The 23,431-nt window shown below is 35.4% G+C and overlaps 1 protein-coding gene across 2 annotated transcripts in view; it reads left to right on the forward strand.

Annotated features, from left to right (window-relative positions):
- The first annotated feature begins 7,203 nt into the window (after window positions 1-7,203).
- PHF3 (PHD finger protein 3) overlaps window positions 7,204-23,431 on the forward strand; it is a 104,327-nt gene continuing 88,099 nt past the window's right edge. The window contains exon 1 of one of the 2 annotated variants that reach the window (XM_051997208.1): window positions 7,204-7,831. The gene's annotated coding sequence lies outside the window, so the exon portion shown is untranslated. The remainder of the gene's footprint in view (window positions 7,832-23,431) is intronic. The other variant, XM_051997209.1, reaches the window with a different exon arrangement.

A 23,431-nucleotide genomic window follows, 5' to 3' on the forward strand; every position in this document is an offset into this window, starting at 1 on the left:
CTGTGTGAATACCAACAAATAAAATATAACATTTAAGTTATGTACGGTGATGGAATCACCAATTTCAGCCAGAAGGATTCTTAGAGGTCAATCTTATACCCTCATTTTACAAATCAGGAAACAGATGCAAAATTACTTGTCCTATAAACTACACCCCGGGGCCAGATTCGGCAGTTGACGTTTATCCCCCTCATCCAGGGCTATGAAGTTTCTTTATTTAAAGGCCCACAAAACAAAGTTTTTCTTTTTACTATAGTCTGGCCCTCCAACAGTCTGAGGGACAGTGAACTGGCCCCCTATTAAAAAGTTTGAGGACCCCTGCGAGTCTAGGGGGATTATTACTCTAGATTCAAGGTACTCTTGTGGGTGTGTATCTTTAAATTATAGTCTCTTTGTTCCACTGGTATATATTCATCTTTAATAATGAGTATTGTATCCCAATTAATAAATGATCAAAGGATATGAACAAGCAATTTTCAGATGATGAAATTATAGCCATCTATAGTCATATGTGAAAAAAATATTCTAAATCATATATAAATACATATATATATATAGTAATGGCACTGCTTTGGTATCTCATAATTGCATTTCTCTAATAGTGATTTAGAATATTTACATATACCCACATGTGCAAAAATGTTTGTAGCAGCTCTTTTTGTGGTGGCAAAGAATTGGAAAATGAGTTGTGGAATGGCTGAATAAATTATGGTATATGAAAGTAATGAAATATTATTGTTCTATAAAAAATGATGAACAAGCTGATTTTAACAAGGCCTGGAAAGATTTTCACAAACATGCTGAGCAAAAAAAGCAGAACCAGAAACATATTGTATACAATAACAAGAAGATTAAGCATTGATCAACTGTGAAAGACTTGGTTCTTCTTAGTGGTTTGGGTGATCCAAGGCAATCCCAATAAACTTTGGATAAAAAATGACATCTGTATCCAGAAAGAGAACTATGGAGACTGAATGTAAATCAACACATGCTATGTTCACTTCCCCTCCTTTTTCTTCTTTTTCTTTTTATGGTTTTTCCCTTTTATTCTGATTTTTCTCTCCCAACATGATTCATAAATATGTATTAAAATTAATGTACATGTATAATCAGAAACATGTTTTTTTTGTTTTATATGTAACTGGGAAATAATAAAAATATTAAATAAAAATAATCAATATGGTACTGCTATTAGTTTGAAACAAAAGCTGAAATAGAATAGCATGATCAGTTGTGACAAAACATTTTCCTCCTTCTATGCCCCGCTTCCCCCATCCTACCCCAAACCTAGAGTAGCTTGTTGTTTAGTCATGTCCAACTCTTTGTGACCCCATTTGGAGTTTTCTTGGCAAAGAGACTGGGATGGTTGCCCTTTTGTTTTCCTGCTCATTTTACAGATGAGGAAACTGAGACAAATATTGTTAAGAGACTTGCCCAGGGTCATACAGCTAGAAAGTGTCTGAAGCTAGATATGAATTTAGGAAGAAGAGTCTTTCTGACTCCAGGCCCAGCTCTAGCCATTGCACCATCCATCTACCAATATCCCTAAGTAATACTCTCAGTAATAATGATTAACAGTGTGAAGTATGAGAGATCATATGAAATAATCTAGTAGAAACACATGCAAATGGAGAACATATACCATCAAGGCTTCACACATCTCTTTCCCTTTTCTTAGGCTCATGCTGATTCAAATCTGCACCTGTCTCTATCCAAAGCAAAACTGTCCGGAACTATTCTCTCCTGGGCCTGTTTGCAGGGTACCACTGTGGCTAAAAGAAGTGAGGGAAGAGAGAGAAAGGCCCTCATACCAGCACCATTTACCCTTACCTCCATCCTGCACTGGAGGGGAAATGATTTCCCTTTAGAGATCTGGGTTGTCGATTCTCTTCTCACTGCCATATATGAATTTTTTAGAGTTACTCATGGTTTGATTGACTCTGGAGCTAGCAAACTTGCTTTGAAAGGCCACCAAGGGCATAGCTAATTAAGGAAAACTAAGCAACTTCTTCATACTTTCTAAAGGAGCAAAGATATATAAACTTTATAATTCCTTTGTACCTTCTTTACATTAATGATATATATATATATATGAATATACTAATACTATAATACAATCCTACTGAAAGGAGGTAGGGTGAGTTCAGGAAAATCTAGTACCTTTGGTCTGAGGACTGCTGAGTCTTTTTCAGGACTGCTTTCCACTTTTGGTATCCACCCAATTCACCCAGATCTCATCTATAGCTCTAAGAAACTGTAGCATGCAGAAGCTACATCCCAGTAAATCATTTTGATAGATAGATTAAACCAGGTTGAGAGCAACTAGGAGTCTCAAACCCTAAGGTGAGTTAGGGAGATATTTACCTCAAGCATGTGAAGGTTTCCCCTGGTGGAATGGGCAGATGAGAATAATGTGTTCCATTAGCTATAAAGCAACTAAAGCAGGCATTGTGAAAGGTTCAGAGCTTGGTGGACATTGAAGACACCAAGGTCATCCCCTCCATCTTGAGCTATCACAAATTGTTTTGTGCACACAAATTGTGTGACTCTTTTGCTGTGGAACTGTGATGACCTTGGCTGAGGACTTTCGTGCAATTCTGTTTTATATCTAATTTATGCGTGAATCAAAAGAACTCACCCATACCAATTTATCATTTTTATTTATCTCAAAGTACTATGATGACAGAAAAGTGATGAAGCAGGAGGTGTGGAGCCCCTGAAAGCTGCAGAAACAGCCCTGAATGCTTGAAGCCCTGAGTGAAACAAGACTGGCAAATGAAGGCCAACTTGCTAAAGTCAGACTTGGATATGGATCTTTTTGAAATGATCACAGTGAAAGGGGGAACACTTTTTGAAGCTGGTGTAATTTTGCAGATAAAACTTAACAGGCATCTATGCCTATCAAACAGAGTGAAAGACAGACTCATGGTAATGTGAATGCCACTTGCACGAAAATGCCATGCCATCCTCAACAATGCCTTTGCTCCCACCATGATGAAAGAAAAATTTTATGAAGACTTAGAAACCCATATTATCAATGTGCCAAAAGAGGACAAGCTATAATTCTGGGGGACTTTAATGCTAGAGTAGGCTTAGATTACCAAACATAGCAGGGAATCCTTGGGAGGAATGGAATTAGAAAGAGCAATAGCAAAGATTCCCTTACGACCAAATGTTTTTGCATCTCATATCCTTCTCATCATCAACACTGTCTTCCATTTACTCTTAAGTGCAATAAAACTTTATGGATGAAACCTCGCAGAAAACATTGGCATTTAATAGAATATGTGATAAGGAGAAAAGATAGACAGGATGTAAGAGTGATGAAGGCGCTGTGTAGTACAGAGTGCTGGATTGATCATAGACTTATCCTCTCCAAATTCAACAAAAGCATGGTCCCAAGGCAATAAAACTACCAGAAGAATTAATGTCAACAGATCAGAGCAGTTTTATGAGAAGGAATAGTTTGTTGCTAATTTGGAGGAGAAGAGGAACAGAAAAGAAGTGGGTAGTTTTCAAAGACTGGATGTACAGTACTGTATTTGTTCATCTGGGTCAGAACACTCACAAATAACAAGACTGGTTTAATGAAAATAATTGGGAAATTCAGAAGTTGTTAAATGAAAGATGAAAACTACACAGGGTTTACCAGTAGGATAGTTCATCCATTCCTAATAGCATATAAATACTATGCCAAGAAACTGAATTACTTTCATTTGAATTGTTTGGGAAAGATTCTGAAGATCACCTGGCAGGGAGAACCTGGCACAGGACTGCCCTTGATGGTGTGTCCTCATCAAAGAAGGTGCTGTGCTTTTTGAACAAAGCAGAATCAAAGTAGCTCAAAAGAAATAGGAGACATACAAAGTTAGAGAATTCACCCCAAATGTTCACATGGACTTTTTTTTTTTTTTTTTTTTTTTTTTGTTGAGGCAGTTGGGATAAAGTGACTTGCCCAGGGTTACACAGCCAGGAAATGTGAAGTGTCTGAGATCAGATTTGAACTCAGATCCTCCAGACTTCAGGGCTGATGCTCTATCCACTGTTCCACATAGCTGCCCCCACATGGACTTTTTGTGTCCAACCTCTGATAGAACATTCTGAACTCCTATTGGTCTAATCTGACATAGTCTGACACACTATAATGACTCTAGCATAGTGATGTCATTTTAGTCCTTTTCAAGAACAAAGGACATCCAATATTAATGATATAAGTTGGTTATTTCTTAGTATTATGTTTATATGTTTAACATAATTGATGTTCACTAGTTCAATTCTTTTTCTTACTATAAATATTCATTATAGTGATATGGATTTTTTGGATGCAGAAAGATTTTTGTTTCAATCTACCCATGACACTTAGTAGCTGTAGGGCCATGGGCAATTTATTTTATCTCTCTGAGATTCAGGTCAGTTTCTAAAACTTATCCACTAAGTTATAAAAGGGCTCCAGCCTATTATAGTATATGATGTATAGTCAAATATATGATATATAAAAAGCATAATAAATGCTTGTTAATTTTCTTCATCCAAAAAGAGTATTCATATTACTTCAATCACATCATTTATATATTTACTATATCAACTCCCTTATATGACATCGGGGAGTTCGAAAGGACAAGCAAGCAAAAGTGTTAATTACCACTATTAGTGATGAAAAGTTCAAAACTTGGTTTTTATGCCAAGTTTCAAGTACAAAGGGAACAAAAATATGATTTATTTTGTCTAGACCTGTGCTTTAATTCATATAAAGAGGTGATGAAACTCCCTCTAATAATATAGATCTGCAACTGTTGTTTTTTCAAGTTTGAATCTTTGTGACCTCATTTGGGGTTTCCTTGGCAAAGATATAGCAGTGATTTGCCCTATCCTTCTTTAGCTCATTTTACAGATGAGGAAACTGAGGAAAACAGGGTTAAGTGACATGCCCAGGGCTAGGAAGTGTCTGAGGTAGATCTGAACTCAGGAAGATGTCTTCCCGACTCCAAGCGCATTCACTGTTATCTTGAACGAAAGTACTTATTATATATGCCAGGTACTGTGCTAAGCAATGGGGATACAATATAAGCAAACAAGAAAACTTGCAGGAGAGGGGTAGGAGAGAAGATTCCTTATCCTCTACAAACTAAATATTCAAATTCAACAAAAGCAATGGCCTGCTATGGCCTAGGTCAAAGTCTGAATGAGGTGGGGATGCTGAACATTTCCTTATGTATTTATTTATTCTGTATATATTTTTGCATTTGTATACCTCTTGTGATAAAATGCAACTTTCTTAAGAGTTGGGATTGTATCTTTTTATTTTTTTAACCTTTATAATTTCTAACAGTACAGTGCTAGGGCAGCTAGGTAGCTAAATGGATTGCGTGCTGAGCCTCCAGTCAAGAAGATCTGAGTTCAAAATTGACCTCAAACATTTACTAATGGTGTGACCTTGGATAAGTAGTTAAACTCCTATTTGCCTCAGTTACTTATCTATAAAATAGGGACACTAGATAGAAAGAAAAAACACTCGTATCTTTGTGGGGTCACATAACTGAACAACAATAACCAAAGTGCAGTGCTGGTTGATTAAAATGAAATATGATTGTGAGTTACCTTGGCTGTAATCCATGGCACCAAATAGTTCCAAGAATTGCATTTGGGTAGCAATTAAATTAAAATTCTGACACTGAGTGTTAGATTTGGTATAAAAATCTAAAAATGATCAGTGTTTTGTTACCTCTAATATTAGATATTTAAAAACAATTTTAAAAGATTAGGTAACATTGTTATTAAGTATTTAATGGTTGTCTCCAGCAGCCCCTGAACTAATTGCTTCTCCAGTCCTTCTCTCATCTTACACCTACCCAAAAGTGTTGAGAAGTCCAGCATTAAAAAGGTAAACCCTTCAGCTTCAAACTCTTATCTACCTATTCCCTTTTCTTTGCGAAGTTTTTTTTTTTTTTTTTTTTTCCTATTCCTATTTAATTTCTCATTTCTTCAGGGATATGTAGGCAGCCTGGTCATAATTATCTCAATTCAATTCAACTTTAAGCCTCTAAGTACAAAGTTGAGATAGGTGCTAGGGAATACAAAAACAAAAGCACTTTGCAAATTTATCCTCGCTACCCAGCTGCTAAGTACGTGCTATTATTTCTCCCTTTTTACTGAATACTGACTGCTTGAATGTGTGTGTTAGGGGGAGGGGGAGGTTGCTAAGAGGCGAAAAATCTAAAAGTAGGAAGGATTGAACGAAATTTGGGAGCACTGTTTTAAAGCGATTTAAATGGTCAGATTTTGTTAATTCCTACTCTACTCACCACTTCGAACCTAATCACAACCAAGTTTGTAGAAAAACGATGAAGGCATCTTCCGGAAAGAAACTTGGCCACAGAATTTGAGCTGAAAAGTGTCTTAACGATCCATGGGATTCAACTCCCTTATTTGACAGATGATATTCCCTGAAGCCCAGAAAGGTTAAGTTACTTGTTTGAGGTTGCACAGGTAGTAAATAGTGGAGGCTACATTCTAATGGAGGTCATCTGCCTCCAAATGCTTGGCTATTTCCATTACATCCCGTTGTTACTTACTAATTAGGACTTTTTTTTTAAAAAACAAATTAGCTGGAGATTACATTTAAGAGTAAGGACAGTGTGATAGTGGAAATGGTGAGGGAGCCATCCTAGAAATTTGCGTTCCAGTCCTATGTTTGTTTCTTATTTTTCATTTCTGTAAAAAAAAAAAAATGGTTTTGGGCTAGATGTCCCTTCAGTACTAAATCTATGATCCTACACTCTTTTGAGTCCTGTTAATGGACCACGAGGCAGATGACCTATTTATTCGATGCTTTTGAGCAAATTTTTGCTTGGGGACATTCTCCAGGCCTGGGTCTGGGCGAAATCCTGAAGCTGGGTAGCCTTAGATTATAATGCTGGATTTGGAATCGAGAAGTCCCGAGTTAAAATTCTGCCTCAGACACTCGCTGTATGATCCTGGGTAAGTCACTTAATTTTTCTCATCCTCAATTTCCTTATTTGTAAAATAGGGTCATTGATAGGACCTATCTTCCTGAGATGGTTGGGAGATTAAAATTAGATATTTGTATAGTAATTGTTAAAAATTTTAAATGTTATATAAATGGCATTTGCAATTATTATTATCGTTACTGTTATTATTATTGGTCCAGAGTGTTAAATACTTGTAATAGAGGCCGAGTTAATTTTTTCATTAAATTGTTTCGGGGGGTAGGAGGGGAAGGAGGTAAGAAGGGAGAAGTTGAGAAGTAGCCATTTTGTAAAGGGAAAAGGAGGGAGGAGGAGGCAGCAGAGGAATCGCCCGAAGGAACCCGAAGCTGAAAAAAAATATATAAAATTTAACGTAGGGGTGGTGGTATTGGTGTTGGTGTTGGCGTCTTCGTAGCGCGCAGGCGCAGCCGCCCAGGCCGCTTGCCCACGGAACGGTAAACAGTGGGGTCACGTGAGGCGGCCCTGCTCTCTGCCCTCGCGCCGCTTCACGCAGATGGCTGCGGGGTCTTGCGCAGCGGCGGAGACAGCACGAGGCGAGCGACCCCTGGGCCCGGGGCCGGCGGACGGAGACGAAGACGACGACGATTAGGAAGACGAGGGCGAGGAGGACCACGACCGCGGCAGTGGTGGTAGCAGCCGCATTGGCAGCCTAAGCTCCTGGAAGATAGGAGGCAGTGGCTGCGGCAGCAGCGACGACGACGTCCTGCGCATACCCCCTCTCGGCGGCACCCACCATTCCCCCCTCCTCCGCGGCGGCGGCGGCGGCTGCTGTGGCCACCATCTTCCTCCTGCTGCCAGTGGTAGCGCTCGTCGGGCGGAGCTGGGTGAGTTGCGGCCGCGGCCGCGTCCTGGGAGACAGGCTCCCGTCCCCTCCCCCATCCCTCTCCCAAACACACCTCCTCCCGCTTCTGCTTCCCCAACCCCGTACCCAGGGCAGTGGGGGCGGTGGACGCCCCGCTCTCCCCTAGGGTGGAGACAGCGCCGCCCCGGCCTCCTGCGCAACGTCCTCCCTCCCGGGCCCAGCGAGACCGTTTGTAAGGCGGCGGTGGGGGGGGGGGGAGGGAGCGGTCTCTGCCCCTCGGGAACCCCGCTCTCTCTGCTGCCCCCTTTTCTTTCCTCCTCCGGAGGCGCGTCCGGCCGAGACTTCTTCCCCAGCCCGCGGGCCTCTTATGTGCGTGGGGCCCCGGGGGAAGGTAGGCTGGCGGGGGTTTCGCCTCCGGCAGCCGGGCCGATAGGGACAGCTTGGGCCTAAGCGTGGCCCTGGCTCAGACCCGGAGGAGAGGGCGTGGGAGTGGCCGGGCGCCGGGGATTGGCGTCGGCCTACACTGCCGCGTCCTGGCGCGCGTGTGGCCGGAGGAGTTATCTGAGCTTCATCCCTTCCTGCCACCTCGTGTGTGCGTGTGTATGTTTAACACTGGCCTTCCTGTCGGCTCAGGCTGAGGCGGAAAGCCCACGCATCTTGCCTGCTGAGACACCATGTAATTTAACGAGCCACTCGTGGTTGGTGTTTTAATGGTGCTTAGTAACTGATCCTCTGACCTTCGGGGGAGGGGTCGGGGGAACAAATGCAGGGACGCATAACCCAAACCTTGCCTTCATTGGCTTTTAAAATGATGTACTGTCCCTAAAGAACTAGTGATTTAATCAGTATTTTTAGGAAGGAAACCCTCAAAAATGTGATCTTAGGAACTTCTATTTTACACAGTACTGTATAGGTAAGCATTAATTGCACATGAACTGTAGTTTTAAGTGAACCGTTTATAAATAGTTTAACACTGAGAAAAGCATTCTTTTCTTTTCCTTTGGTAGAAGGAAATGTGAAACTTAGGGTAACAAATTAAACATAATTTTACTTTTAAGGACGTAAACCGTAAAGTACATCACTACAGCAGGTTTTTTCCTTCAGTTATGTTTTAATTCAGTACGCATTCGTATCTTCCAGGTACTGTGTTAGGTGCTAAAGATGAGTTAACATCTCTCATTTTTCAAACAGATGTAAGAAATTTTTCAAATGTGTGAAAAAATGTCATTCTTCATTGCTTGATTTACCCCCCTCTCCCCCTTTTATTTTTTAGTAGCGCTTATGTAAAACTTTAAGGGGTTATCTCATTTTGATTCATAAAGTGACATCTACTTTGCCAGTTAGATTTAGGATGCCTGAGACCGGTAGTGTAAAGGGTACAAATAAAGAACTGAAAAAGTTGAACATTGGAGTTTACATTGCTTTTCTAGTACACAAAAACTGTCATAAAAAGCTTATTGCCTTTACATTCTCACATTGGTTATAAAAATTACATTTCTTTCTTTTTTTTTTTTTTTTTTGGCCTTCTTATGTGAGCCAGTGTGATATAATGGGAAAGTACTATATTTAGAGTTGGAGAAGGACATCCTGGGTTGAAATACTGTCTTTCTTACTTGATTTTGAGGCAAGTTCCTAGACATCCCTAAAACAAGGTAGTTGAGAAGATCATCTCCATGGTTTATTCTAGTTTTCAAATTGATGCAGTGACTCTTTTCTGTCTTGGATTTTTCCCTCACTTCTATGGTAAGGTTTTATTATTTTACCTATATTCCACTCCTCTTCTAATTTTGCTCTTTTTACAATCTGTCAACCCCATTTTCTCTCCTATGGTAATAGAATAGAATATCTTGCTCCTTACTAAATTACAAAACTTTTTGTAAGTGAATTTTTATTTTGAATCATACCTATCAGAATTACTTTACATCATTTATTATTGAAACTAGCTCTGAAACCTGGAACTTGCTAAAAGTAGAGTTGCATTTTCATTCTTGGAGATTTGCCTTAGATGCTTTTAAAAGCCAGTTTCTAAAATATGCATCTTTTACAGATGAGGAAGCATCTGTTTAGGCGCATGAATTGTGACTTATACATGATCTTCATTGTGAATTTGAATGGAAGTAAGACTGCACGGAGTTCTTAAGTATTTCAGTATTTGCTTTCCAGCTTTGTCAGTTTGATAGTGTTTCTGCACTAGGATTTTTTCATTGTTGTTGAGACTTAGAAACATCTTTTGAGGGAACCTAGCCCACTAACGAATTTTGGCAGCTGTTTTGCAATTTACAACCCTAGAGAATTTCTCAGGGCACTACCAAGTTAAATGACTTGCTGAAGGTCACAGTCTTTAGCAAGTCTTGAATCCAGGTCTTCTTGACAGATAACTGGAATCAACTCTATACATTATGTTAAGCTTTCTCTAGAGTTACAATGTTTCTTATCTTAACAGTTTTGCAGTTTGGGAGACATTGGAAAACTTTTGTACTAATCCATAGGCTGCTTTATACTCTATACACTGCTGATTCGTCATTTTCATTCACGTGGTACTTTGCCACAGCTTTGCGGTTTGGAAACTGAATTAGTAATACTTTCCAGATTATTAAAATAAACTTCAGACAACTCTTCCACAGGAATACAGTGGTATTGTTAATCTTTTCTTTTTGCAGAGGCAATTGGGATTAAGTGACTTGCCCAGGGTCACATAGCTAGGTAGTGTTAAGTGTCTGAGACCAGATTTGAACTCAGGTCCTCCTGACTTCAGGGCTGGTGCCCAGTGGATACATTGGGTCACCTAGGTGCCCCCATATTGTTCATCTTTTTTGAATCCAATATCTGATACTTCTTACTAGCTCAGTTACCGAGGATAAGCTATTTACCCCCTTAATCTCAGTATTTTCATTTATAAAATGGAGGCAATAATGGTTAAATGATTGTACAAGATTGTTGTGGAAAGAATTTCCAAACCTTAAAGTCCAATCAAAGTGAAATTGATCAAATTCTGCCAAGTAGAAATTTATTGTGAAAGATATTTGTTTATAGAATACCAAGTATATGAAACTGGCAGTTTAAAAGAAAAATGTGAAACATAAATAGGCCATGTTCAAGAATTAAAAAGCAAATTATGTGTCAAACCTAAAGTGCATTCAATTAGTGGAGCAGTATATTTCAACAGTTGAATCTAAAATTGTATAATTTTGAGAACAGTTGAGTCAGTTAATTTTTCTAGCAAAGATTGATATTTTTTTAGCTTTTTATTTATTATTTAGCTTATTAAACAAGCTAATCTTGTTAATAGTAAATGGAACATGAGTCACTAAATGGAACATTAGCAAGCATCTTTTGTCTTTATGTGGGGGATTAAATGTTGGAAAAAAATTTGGAAAACACAGATTGAAATAGTCATAATTTCATATTTTAAACAGGGAGAGATTCAAAATGCACCAGGAAGGTAGTCTAAATTATGAATAAATTAAAATTTTCTAATGTAATAAAATAGATCAGGATTATCTATTTTGACATAGTAATAAGATATACTCCTCTCCTAGGTGGCATTATCTTATATTTTACATGTTACCCTAAAGAGAGATATTTAGAGATGTCTGGCATGTATTTGCTTTTTACCCCCCTTCCACAGACTTTTAAAAAAAATAGCTATAAACTTTTTCCCATTTTATTTACAAATAAGGAAGTTGTTAATTGAAAACTAATAGTTCATTCCCCTGCTTATAAGTGACCTCCCACTTCCAGCTAGTATTTTGTCTGACCACTGATTACCAAACCAGATTTTGTAGAAACTTCTGTCAGTTAAGCAAAATTGGTTGATAAACATTTATCAGGCACCCCACTTAGTATGTACCAGGCACTGTGTGCTAAGCCTTGGTGTTACAAAAGAGAAGTATAAGGAGTCCCTATTGTCAAGAAATTTGCAGTCTAAGGGAGACAACACTAGCTGTAAATAAACTCTTGCTTTTTTAATTTCTCTCTCCATATGTGTAATAAAAACACATATGATAAATGGAAAATAATCCACAGAAGGCACAGGAATAAGAGCTTCTTGGAAAAGGTAGGATTTTGTGTAAGATTTGAAGGAAGCCAGGAGATGGAGATGAGGAAGGAGAGAACTCTTTGCACTGAGGAAGACCAATGAAAATGCCCAGAGCCAAGATAGAATGGCCTGTTCAAGGAATTACAAGGAAGCCAGGTCATTGGATCAAAAATTATACAGCTGCTATAAAGTGTAAGAGTCTGGAAAGAATTTTGAGGGAGAACTGGAGGGTATAAAAAACTCTATGTGTTAAATAGATGATTTCATATTTTATCATAGAGGTGATTGGATCCACTGGGGTTTGAGTAGAGCAGTGACCTGGTCAGACCTAACAATTAAAATCATTTTTGTTGTTGTTATTGAAGCAATTGGGATTAAGTGACTTGCCCAGGGTCACACAGCTAGGAAGTGTGAAGTGTTAAGTGTCTGAGATAAGATTTGAACTCGAGTCTTCCTGAGTTAAGGGCTGGTGCTTTATCCATAGCACCACCTAGCTGCTCCCAAGATCACTTTTGACAGCTGAGTCGAAGATCCACTATAGTGAAGAGAGACTTGTGGCAGACAGACTGATCAACATTCTATTGCAATAGTCCAGATGTGAGGTGATAAAGAGGCCTTACACCATGGTAATTGCAGTGTCACAGAGGTAAAGGGGCAATGAGAAGCTTTACAAGGGTAATGTCTGCTACAGGCCTTGGCAACATATTGGATGTATAGAGAAGTATGCTTTGGGGAGGAGGAAAGAGTGCTACAAGAATTTATAGGATATAACTAAAATCTGTGATCTTAGTTCTGTGAAATCAGTCTTACTTGCTACCTGTGCAGATTGCACCCTCTCTCTCTCTCTCTCTTTTTTTTTTTTGGCATGTCTTTTAATTAAATAACCTTCCGGGTTGTTTTATATAACATACTAGTGTGTTAGTTTGTAGGATCTTCCAGATCTGGAAAAGGATAGTAGAAATAATCCAGTCCAATCATCCCTTTTGTTGTATCTTCCTGCTAGAAGTCAGGCCAAATTGTTTTTCCTCAGTGATAAGTGAGGATATGTGTCTAAGGTGCAACTATAATAAGTAAAATATTAAATACATGCCACCTGCAAAAAGAGTATTAGTCTTTTAGCTGAAAACCAGTTTCTACATCTACATTTGAGTACCATTTTCTCCTTTTGGATTTAGGAAAGAATCCTTGCTTTTTGACGAAACTTTCCTGACCTTTTATCAGAGGCATAGACTTTCTTGAGCTTTGAGCCAATTTGAGGTCTTGAGTTCAATCACCTGTAGCACCCAAAACCCTAATTGTCTGTTAAGAGTTTTGCCCCAGGGTACTTTTTGCTGCCAGGTCCTTTTACTGTCACTTCTCTTTTTCCTTTCTATAGTCTGTGCCTCAAGTTACATTTTTAAAGGTTTATTTATTTGCCTATTTTACAAGAGAAAAGATAATTTACAAATTCAAGTAATTAGAATTATATAAAAGAAATCTGCCTGATTCCCAAACTGTCCTATCATAAGTTCCCAGTGATCTAGCCTGGCTATCCATATTGCTTCTTGGCTAGGCTGCTTTTTCTCATCTGGGCAAAATGAAGTCTGATTTTGCCCACATGGTTTTTCTGTATTATTTATTGATTCCATTACAAAATACAAGTAAGGAATTATGAACTAGGCCAAAAGAACTTGTTCTTTTCACCTTAAATCAGAATTGTTCAACCTGATTGAAAGGTCATCATTAAACTCATAACGCATACTCCCTTCTATAAATAAAATCATGAAAGATTTAGAATGGAGAAAACAATTTCTGACTGGGGCTAGTAATTGGTAACACTTCATAGAGGAAGTGTCATTTGGTCAGTCTTAAAAGGTGGATAAGGTTTCAACAATGGAAATAAAAGAATAAGGGAACAGGCATTGAAGGCATTGAAAGAATGAGTAAAGGCATGAAAGTAGAAAAATAATGGATATGAATGAAGGGTTTAGCAAGTAGGTTGGTCCATTTTGCCTATTCTATGTTTTAGGGGAAGTGTAAGAAAGTAGAGTGGCCCATATTCTTGAGAGATCTGGACTTTATTTGGTGATTTGTGGGGAGGAGAAAAACCACATGATGAGAATAAGGCTGTTGAAGTAATATGCAAGTAAGATTTTCTACCAAGATGGTAGCAGTATTGAGGAGGGTATGGAAATAGAACTGGTGACTTGGCAAGTGGATACTAATGGTGAGGGAACTTTAAAGTAACACCTAACTAAGGGATTGAGCAACTAGAGCCCTAAGTCTTTTTTTTTTTTTTTTCTTCCTCTGATTGCAAGGATTAATCAGCCAGAGAACACTTGGTGTTTTTGAGGTAGGTTTTGAGAGGTGTTTACTTTCAAGAAATTATGAAGAATATGCTTGGTAAATGGGAAATGTATAATTGAATTGTCAAGTTATGTGCTTTTGAGGATTAAAAAATAAACATGCTTTCGAAAATTTAAAAATTTTTTTCATCACTAATTTTTTTTTTTTACATCATCTGTATTTCCTATTGTATTTCTCCTCTCAACTCCCTCCCAGAGATATTTCTAACTCTAAAAAATGAGGAGGAAAGTAGCAAAACTTAACAACATATTGAAAAAAATCTAATGTTACACAACGTTCTATGCCTATGGTCTCCCATCTGCAAAACTGGCTATGTCTTCTCATCTGTATTTGGAACTCACCTAGGTTATTATAATTTTACAGTTTTAATTGTTTTACTGTTTTTGTTTACATTGTTTCAAATTATATGTGTGTGTGTATATTATTTCCCCATTTTGTTTTGCTTTTTAAAAAATTGATACTTTTTTCAATTAATAAAAATTATTTTCTTTCTGTACCTTTCAATTTGGTGGGAGACAAAAGACTTGTAACAAATATCCATAAGAAAGCAAAACAAAATCCCATATTATGTCCAAAAATATGTGCCTATTCTGCATCATGAATTTGTTATATAGCATGCATCCTCATTAACTCTTCATCAATTCATATGTCTTTATATCTCTATCATTTTTTAACAGCATTGAAATATTTTATTAAGGTAATGTATAATTGTTTAGCTCTACCCCAGTCAGTGGTTATCTACTTCATGTTTAATTCTTTGGTACTGCAAAAAAAATTCTGCTAAAAATATTTTGATTTTTATGGGACTTTTTTTTTTTTATCATTGACACCTTGGTATTTTCATTAGTAAAGTAGAAAGATATCTAAAGCAAATCAAATTTAGAGCTGTCAAGTATTTCTTTGTAAGATTTGGTTTATACTGGTTGTGTGGAATGCAAAGAGGAAAGAATCATTTTTTGTTATATAGGCTTTTACGAATAGTTTATAAGGCAAGAATATTTGAATATTTAAATAATTGTAGAAGAATCAAACATTTCAGGATTATGGAAATGAATGATATAAATCAGGGATTCTCAAACTTTTTGGTCTTAGGACACCTTTACATTCTTAAAAATTGAGAGCTCCAAAGACTTCTTTGTTTATTTGAGTTACATCTGTTACTATTTACTATATCAAAATTTAAAATATCTTAAGACTATTAATTAAAATGTGTTTGACTTTGGAGACTTCTTGAAAGGGTCTTTCTTTGAAGAGCTATACTAGTATATAGACAAAAACACTACATATGAATGTTAATAATTTCTTAAATTCTGAAGATGAGACACCAAAAAATTTGGGTGTGTATATGTGTATATACATATACATACATGTGTACTTACATAGTATAGCTATAAAGATTACACAGTTTTGTAAAACTGAAGAAAGGTTAAAAATAGTGCAGTAAAAATTTAAAAATATTAGAAAATTTGCTGTTTATCAGACTTGCCTAAAACAAGTTTAGATAAAGCTTTGGCTTGTGAGTACAATTGTCAAAGGTAATTGCGCAACTAAAAATCAATAAAACTATTGATTTTTTTTGTATCATCATAAGTTTTCAATGACTCCCATCTCTACCAAGAGAACTCTCTTGTGTAACAAAAAATATCTTACGTTTAGTAAAATTCACCACAATGGGTGTATCTGATAATAAGGCCTTCAGTTTATCACATCTCTGCCAAAAGTAGGGGAGGTATGCTTCAATATCAATCCACAAGATGAAGATTTATCACTGCATTGACTATTGTGTAAATTTTCTTGGTTTTGTTTACTTAGTTTTGTATATCTTCTTAAGACTTTTTCTTATTTCCTCATTTATCAGTTTGGATTACACCGTAATTCCATTGCATTTATATACCATAATTTAAGTTATTCCTCAATTAATGGGTACCTACTTGTAGCTTTTTGTTATCATAAAAAAGTGAATTTTATGTCAGTCTTTGACCTTCAGCGTTTCAGGGACTTTTCTATCTGATGACAGATCTATCTTCTGTGATTTCTGTATTGTTTTTCAGAACCTTTGGACCAGTTCACAGCTCTACTAGTTAATGCATTCATGTTTTTCTTTCTACTTCTGTTTCTCTTTGTATATAAGAAAGCCCTCAAATTTATTTTAATTAACATTTCTCATTAGCATCTTGGACATTCTTTAATATGGTAGTTTGTATACCTTTTGAAAACTGCCTGTTTCTAGTCCTTCCCTTCTTTTCTGTTGGGTAATAGCTTGTTATATATTTGTGTAAGAACTTTTATCATACATTTTTATGAAGTCTTTTACTTCCAAGTCAGTAATTTCTGGCTGTATTGATGTTGTTCATGCAAAAGCTTTAAACTTGTATGTAATCAAAATTGTTGGTTTTATCTTTCACAATCATCTTTATATCTTGGTTAAGACCTATCCATCACTTAGCTATCTCTTTTTTTCCTTGATTTTTTTTTTAAGTGATTTTTTATATAGATCACCCATTCTTTGACACTTTATTTTATATAGTGTAAGATTTTCAGCTAATAATAGTATTCATGCTTTCATTCATTTATAATTTGTATGAGCCTTTTGTAAAAAGTAGAAGCAACAATGGCAAGGTTTCGTACTTAATAATTTGTAATTGCATTTTGTGCACATGTTTCATCTTAGGAGGAAGTTATTTTAATTTTGCATATAACTCATTGGGTTAAATTTTTTTTTTTTTTTAAGGGCTTTTGAAGGATAAACAGTGTTATCTTGAGTGTTAAAAGATTGATGCGATGTGTAAACCAAACCAATAAATGCTTCTATTGCTCCCAGAGTTTACATAAGGCTTTTGGTATTCCTTATTGACAAGATAATATACTTGTAAAACTTTTTAGTCACTGCTTTCTTTCAGTTTTTAACCAATGTGCTCCATTTACTACTGTTATTTTCCAATATTGTTGTTTTAACTTCAGTGGTATAGTTATAAAAATTGTTCTTTTTGGTTCTTCTGCTTAATTTTTTTTTTTTTTTTATTCAGAAGGAAGTTGGTATAGAAAGGTTTGGATTAGGTGAAAATTTAGAGTTTAGACTACAATTCTGCCTCTTAGTGCTACATTAGCCAAATCATTGAACCATCTCTTGGTTGCAGTGTCCTGATCCTACAGAATGTGAAGATTGAACTAGATTATTTCTAAGAGCTTTTCCAGTTTTAAAAATTGACAAATTTTGAGTGGTAAACACATTAGGGAAGTGTCAGGACTCATTGAATAATTTTGCACATTTTTATATCAAGCTTTATATAAACTCTCATTTGCCTCTTTAACATTCCTGAGGATAGATGCTATTATTAATTGTATTTTTTACAGATTAGGAAACTGAGACTCAGAGGTTCAAGTGACTTGTATAGGGTCACAAACTAAGTAACTGTATCTAAGGATGCTTCTCTACTTCAATCCATTATTCTTTGCAATGTAATACTGTGTGGAAAAACTGAAGATAACTAACTGGTGCTTGCCATCTGGTGCATGCCATGGATATTTCTCTTAACTGCAAAACAATTATCATTTCTATGCCTCTGATGGACTGAATACTTTGCTGAACACCACTTTTGAGGCTCATACTGTAAAGGTGGATCTTAATATAAGATAGATGTATATAAACAGGTCCTTTTGTTTTCTTGGTTAGGTAGGACACTTGATATAGACTGAAATCTTAATATACCCTATGTACCTTAAGTGTTAATCTGCTAAAAGACCCAATGTAGTACATCTCTGAATAAATTTGCAAGTTGCTTTGATTACATGCTGCAGAAAAAATAGGATTCAGAGTTCAGGTTTCTATGCCTATTAAAATTTTTGTTTTATTTAAAAGTTTTCCTGATAACTATTGACTTTGGTGTTTGTAGTCTGGGTACTGCTTACCTTTGCAAAATATCTCTGGTATACAGTCTACCTTGGTATATATTCTAAGATTTGCATTTCTTCTAGCGTATTTGTTTCAAGTTCTTCTGTTAGAAACACGTTGAAGGAAGTTAAATCACAAGATTTGATATGTCCTAACATTAGCTTTTCAGTTGTCTTGAAATCTAATTCTGTAAAATAGTTTTAGAATAATTGGAACTTTCTCAGTTCTCTTTTACTTTTGCAAAGGAGAGTGGATGAGAGGAAATTTTCTTGATTAACTCTGTCATCAGTATGTAACCAATTCTGCTAAATTTTTTGGTACCTAACCCTAAAAAATAGCTCCTACTGTTCGATATCAAAAATTTGTTTCACCAAAGACAAGGCACTCATTGCCTAAATAGTCTTTTATCAATATTCTTTTTTTTTTCTCCTTTCAATTTTCTTGTGTTTTTCCATGCTGCAGAAACCTTTACATGAGTAGAGCATGACAGAGCCTTCCTATGATTGATTTTTAGCTATCTGTAGTTGATAGTTTTTTCCGTTATTTTACCATTAGCTATATTAGCCCCAAACTGGCAATTATTTTTTAAAGTAATACTTTCTAAAGCATGTCAAGAGATACTTAAGCCTTTGTGTTTGCTTTACAGTTTATTTATTTGATTCTGTTCTTTCTGGTTTGGCAATTGACTGAACCAAGTCTCCAGAGACATAGATCTTCATTTAGTTAAAATTAATGAGCTGAAGTAGTTATATTTGGAAATTCATTCTTTGCAGATATGGAGCTGCCATCTTCTTAGCTCTGAGTTTTTGTGTAGTGTTTGGGTTCCTAAGATACTTGTGAAATTGTTTTTGCCATTTATATTGCAGACTTTTAAAATGTTCTGGAATTTATAGGCAAATCCATCTATAGAGAAATTAGTTTGTAGTACACTGAAAAGAAATTGAGAACAAAATGTTGTGTGCCAGAAGTAGTTTTTCTGCACCTTACACAAACACAGTCTCATGACTTTTTTTTTTTGTCACAACATTCTTTTTAACTGTCTAATGTCAGTAAATGGAGTATGATTAGGTTGCAAAGAAAAAAATTTTTAGAGAAAAAAATTAGTTATGATTTTAGAATTAGAGAATTGTTAGAATTGAGAAGCAGAATTTGCTTGTGGAATAAATAATTTAAATTTTAATGACAAAATATTTAAAAAACCAGTAAAAGTCAACTCTTTTGGGATTTATTAAAGAAAATATAATGAAGATAATTTTTACAAATATTTGGGTGTATTTTAAATATACTAACTTTTAAAAAACTGGAATTTTGAGTTTTTTCTTTTAGTATTTCTCAATTCATTATGGACTTTATGTTACTTATTTTTAAAATCAATTTAAATTTAAAGGTATAAATGAAAATGTTTCAGTGTAGAATACATTTACAGAATAGATCAACATAGGGGAACTTTTTGGCTTTAGTTTAAAATAGTGTTTAATGGAGGTTGGTTGTTAAACTTAAAAGTTTGCCTCTTTTTTTTGTATGTTCGTATAAGAAACAGTTGCCATATATGCCAGTATCTTAGTTCTGTAATTGTGAACTCTATTAATTAGCATTTCTGTTTAATGGGAGTTGATTAATTTAAAATACTTAAAATTTTTATAACAGGAAACTGGAATGGAAATCAGGAGACTTGTTTCTAGTTTTGAGCTATTCTATTGGCTGGCTTTGGGACTTAACCTCTCCAGACATCAGTGTTTTTAACTATAAAGTGAGTCTTTTGGACTAGGAGATCCTTAAAGCTCCTTCTTGCCCTCTAACTGAATAACTTAGAAGCTCCTTCTGAAAAATTAACTTATGCTCAGCATAGTTTTAATATAAGTACTTTTTTATTACGATTTTTTTTCAAAAGTTGGTGAACCACAATTCTAGAAAAGTTTTGTTAATCCAAATACTCCCATTTCCATACACTTAGTTTCTTCTGCTTTGTGCCATAGTTTTTTATATGCATTATTAAACACCCAAATTCATTTGCTGTTCATTGCTGCAAATATTGGTTAATCAATTAATTAATTATTTTTTTCTGGGTATGAAGAGAGGGCCTTCACAAAGACCATCCAGTATCTGCATTGAAATAGATGGTATTGGGAGTGACTTTGAGAGAGGAGTATAGAATATTGGAAAAGTAGTAGCCCTTGCAACAATGATAATATAGATTATAAAGAGCAGGACCTCTGTAGATCTGTCTTTGTTTTCAGTGCCTAATCAAGTGGTTAAAATTTAATGGATGGTTAATAAGCGCTTGTCAATTAGTTAAATTGAATTAGTAGACCATGCTGGAAACTGAGTGAATACTATATATTTGGATATAAGAGATCTTTTAGCCCCGAAGTTGAAAACCAGTTTTAAGTTTATAAACATTTGTATATCACTAATTTGAATTTGTGCATGTGATTAAGCTTATGTAAATTAGCACTTGCAATATTTTAGTATCCAAAATTTTAATAATCAGTACTGTCATCCTCTTTGTTGTCTCCCTAAGTTTCTGTGGTGAGGTCCCTCTCTTTTCCTCCGAAGTCACTTGTTACAAATCTTCTGATAATAAACCTCTCTAATTTATCGAGATTGGTTATTGAATGACATATATAGTTATTGGACTCAAGCTTATATCTGCTAAAATATTGTTGTGTTGATAAAACCTTTTAAGAACCCAATATCACTTCTATGTAAGAATTGGAAGATAATTTTAGTGAAATAAGACCAAGATTGAAGCCATTTTAAGTATATGAAAAAGGATTTTTATAAAAAGTAGATAATAGATTTGGAACTGAAAGGGAGCTCTTGGTATCCATTTTATTCGAATTATTTCCCTCATTTTACAGTTAAGGAACTTGAAGTCCAAAGAGGATGTGACAGGTTAGTCAAATAGATAGGCAGAAGAAGCATCAGAGAAGCAATATTTGAACCCAAGTTATTTGATTCCAGAGTCAATGCTCTTTTCTTTGTATAGTCATTCATTTAAAATGTTCTAATATTATAGATAATTATTTTCTTTTTTTTATTATTATTATAGCTTTTTATTTACAAGATAATATGCATGGGTAATTTTTCAGCATTGACAATTGCAAAACCTTTTTTTTCCAATTTTAGAACAATACCTATTAAATATGTTAAATACAGTTTATGTTATATACTTATTTTCAAAAAACATTTTTTAAACACATACCAGATAGGTAGTTGTTTAGGAGGGGATGAGAATACAAGAAATAAACTGGGAGTCTCTGTTTAAAGTGTAATTAAAGATTAAGATTTTTGTTGTTTGGTTTTTGAATCATGTCTGATTCTTAGTGAGCCCATTTGGGGTTTTCTTTGCAAAGATACTAGTTGGTCATAATCTTTTTTAGCTCATTTTATTGATGACAAAATAGAGACAAAAAAGGTTAAACTAACTTGCCTCCAGGGTTGTACAGATTGAGTCTTTCCTGACTCTAGGTCCTTTATCTTTATTTACTGTTTCACTTTGCTACCCTTGGATTAAGTATGGGAAATACCTAAATGAAATTTGTACTGTATGAATCTAGAGTTCAAGATAATTAATCTCTCCATTCTCCCCCCCCCCCAAAAAAAAAAAAGAAAAAAAAGAGAGAAAAAAAAAAACTTGGTAATAGTTTGAGGTAGTTGAGATTAGCATTGTATTTTTCCATCGAATTAAATCTGGTCATAATTGTCCAGTATTCATAGACATTTTACAATATGTTGTTAAAGGATTTAAAAAAAATATTTTATTACTTTCAGTGAAATGCTCATTTATTGGAGTAGGGACATGGATACTCCTTTCACTGGTAGAGATTTGTACTCTGAGTGAGTTTTTTGTTTTGTTTATTTTTATTAATAGTATTTTATTTTTCCAAATGCATATAAAGATAGCTTGCAAAATCTTATTTTCCAAATTTATCTACTTTCCTCCTCCTCAAGATGGCAAGCAATCCAGTATTCTTCTAAACATAATTCCCTATCATGCTGTGTAAGAAAAATCAGATCAAAAGGGGAAAAAAATACAAAAAAGAAAAGACAAACAACTAATCACCACCACAACAAAAAAGATGAAAATATTATGTTTTGATCCACTTTCAATCTCTTCAGTTCTCTCTGGATGCAAATGGCACTTTTTATTCCAAGTCTATTAGAATTGCCTTGAATTACCTTATTGTTGAAAGAGCCAAGTCCATGGCAGTTGAACATCACATAATCTTGTTTTACTGTGTATAATGTTCCTATAAGTCTTTCCAGGCTTTTCTGAAATCAGCCTGTCATCATTTCTTGTGGAACAATAATATTCCATTACATTCATATGTTATAATTCCATTCTCAACTGATGGATATCCACTCAATTTCTAGTTCTTTGTCACTATGAAAGAACTACAAACATTTTTGCATGTGTGGGTTCTTTCCCATCTTTCATGATCTCTTTAGGTTACAGACCCTACACTGCTGGATCAAAGTGTATGCATGGTTTTATAGCTCTCTGGGCATAGTTCCAATTTGTTGTCCAGATTGGTTTGATCATTTTCTAACTCCACCAACAATGATTAGTGTCCCAGTTTTCCCACATCTTCTCCAACATTTATCATTATTTTTTCTTGTCATCTTGTAGTGGTATTTTTTCATATAACTAGTAATGCTTTTAATCTCTTCATTTGAAAATTGTTCATCTCCTTAGATTATCAATTAGAGAATGGCCTGTATTTATAAATTTGAATCAATTCTCTATATATTTTAGAAATGAGGGGGCAGGTAGGTGGTGTAGTGGATAAAGCATCAGCCCTGAAGTCAGAAAGACCTAAGTTCAAATCTGGTCTCAGTCACTTAACACTTCTAACTGTGTGACCCTGGGCAAGTCACTTAACCCCAATTGCCTGGGATGGAGTGGAGGGAGAAACAAAAGAAAAGAAATGAGTCCTTTTTCAGAAACACTAACTAAAAAATTTTTCTCAGCTCCAGAATAGGTTTTTAAAGTTGATTATCTTTTCTAAATTCTCCTCATTTTATAGATGCAGAAAACAGCTCAGAAAGATTGTATTTTTTTAATTCAATTTTATATTTAGATCCAAATTTTCCCCTTTCTCCTCTTCTCTATCCATTGAGAAAGCAAGAAAAAAAATTACAAATATGTATAGTTAATTAAAATGAGTTTCCACATTAGTCAACTTCTTTTTTAAAAGGCAAGAAAAAAAGACATGTTTAAATCTAGGCTGAGTCCATTCTCTATGTGGAGATAAATAACATTTCATGATAAGTCCTTTAGAATTGTTGGTTCGTTGTGTTGATCAGTTAGTTACCAAGTCTTTCAAATATGATTATCTTTA

The sequence above is a fragment of the Antechinus flavipes genome, chromosome 4 (assembly GCF_016432865.1).
Source record: "Antechinus flavipes isolate AdamAnt ecotype Samford, QLD, Australia chromosome 4, AdamAnt_v2, whole genome shotgun sequence".
Taxonomy (NCBI): Eukaryota; Metazoa; Chordata; class Mammalia; order Dasyuromorphia; family Dasyuridae; genus Antechinus; species Antechinus flavipes.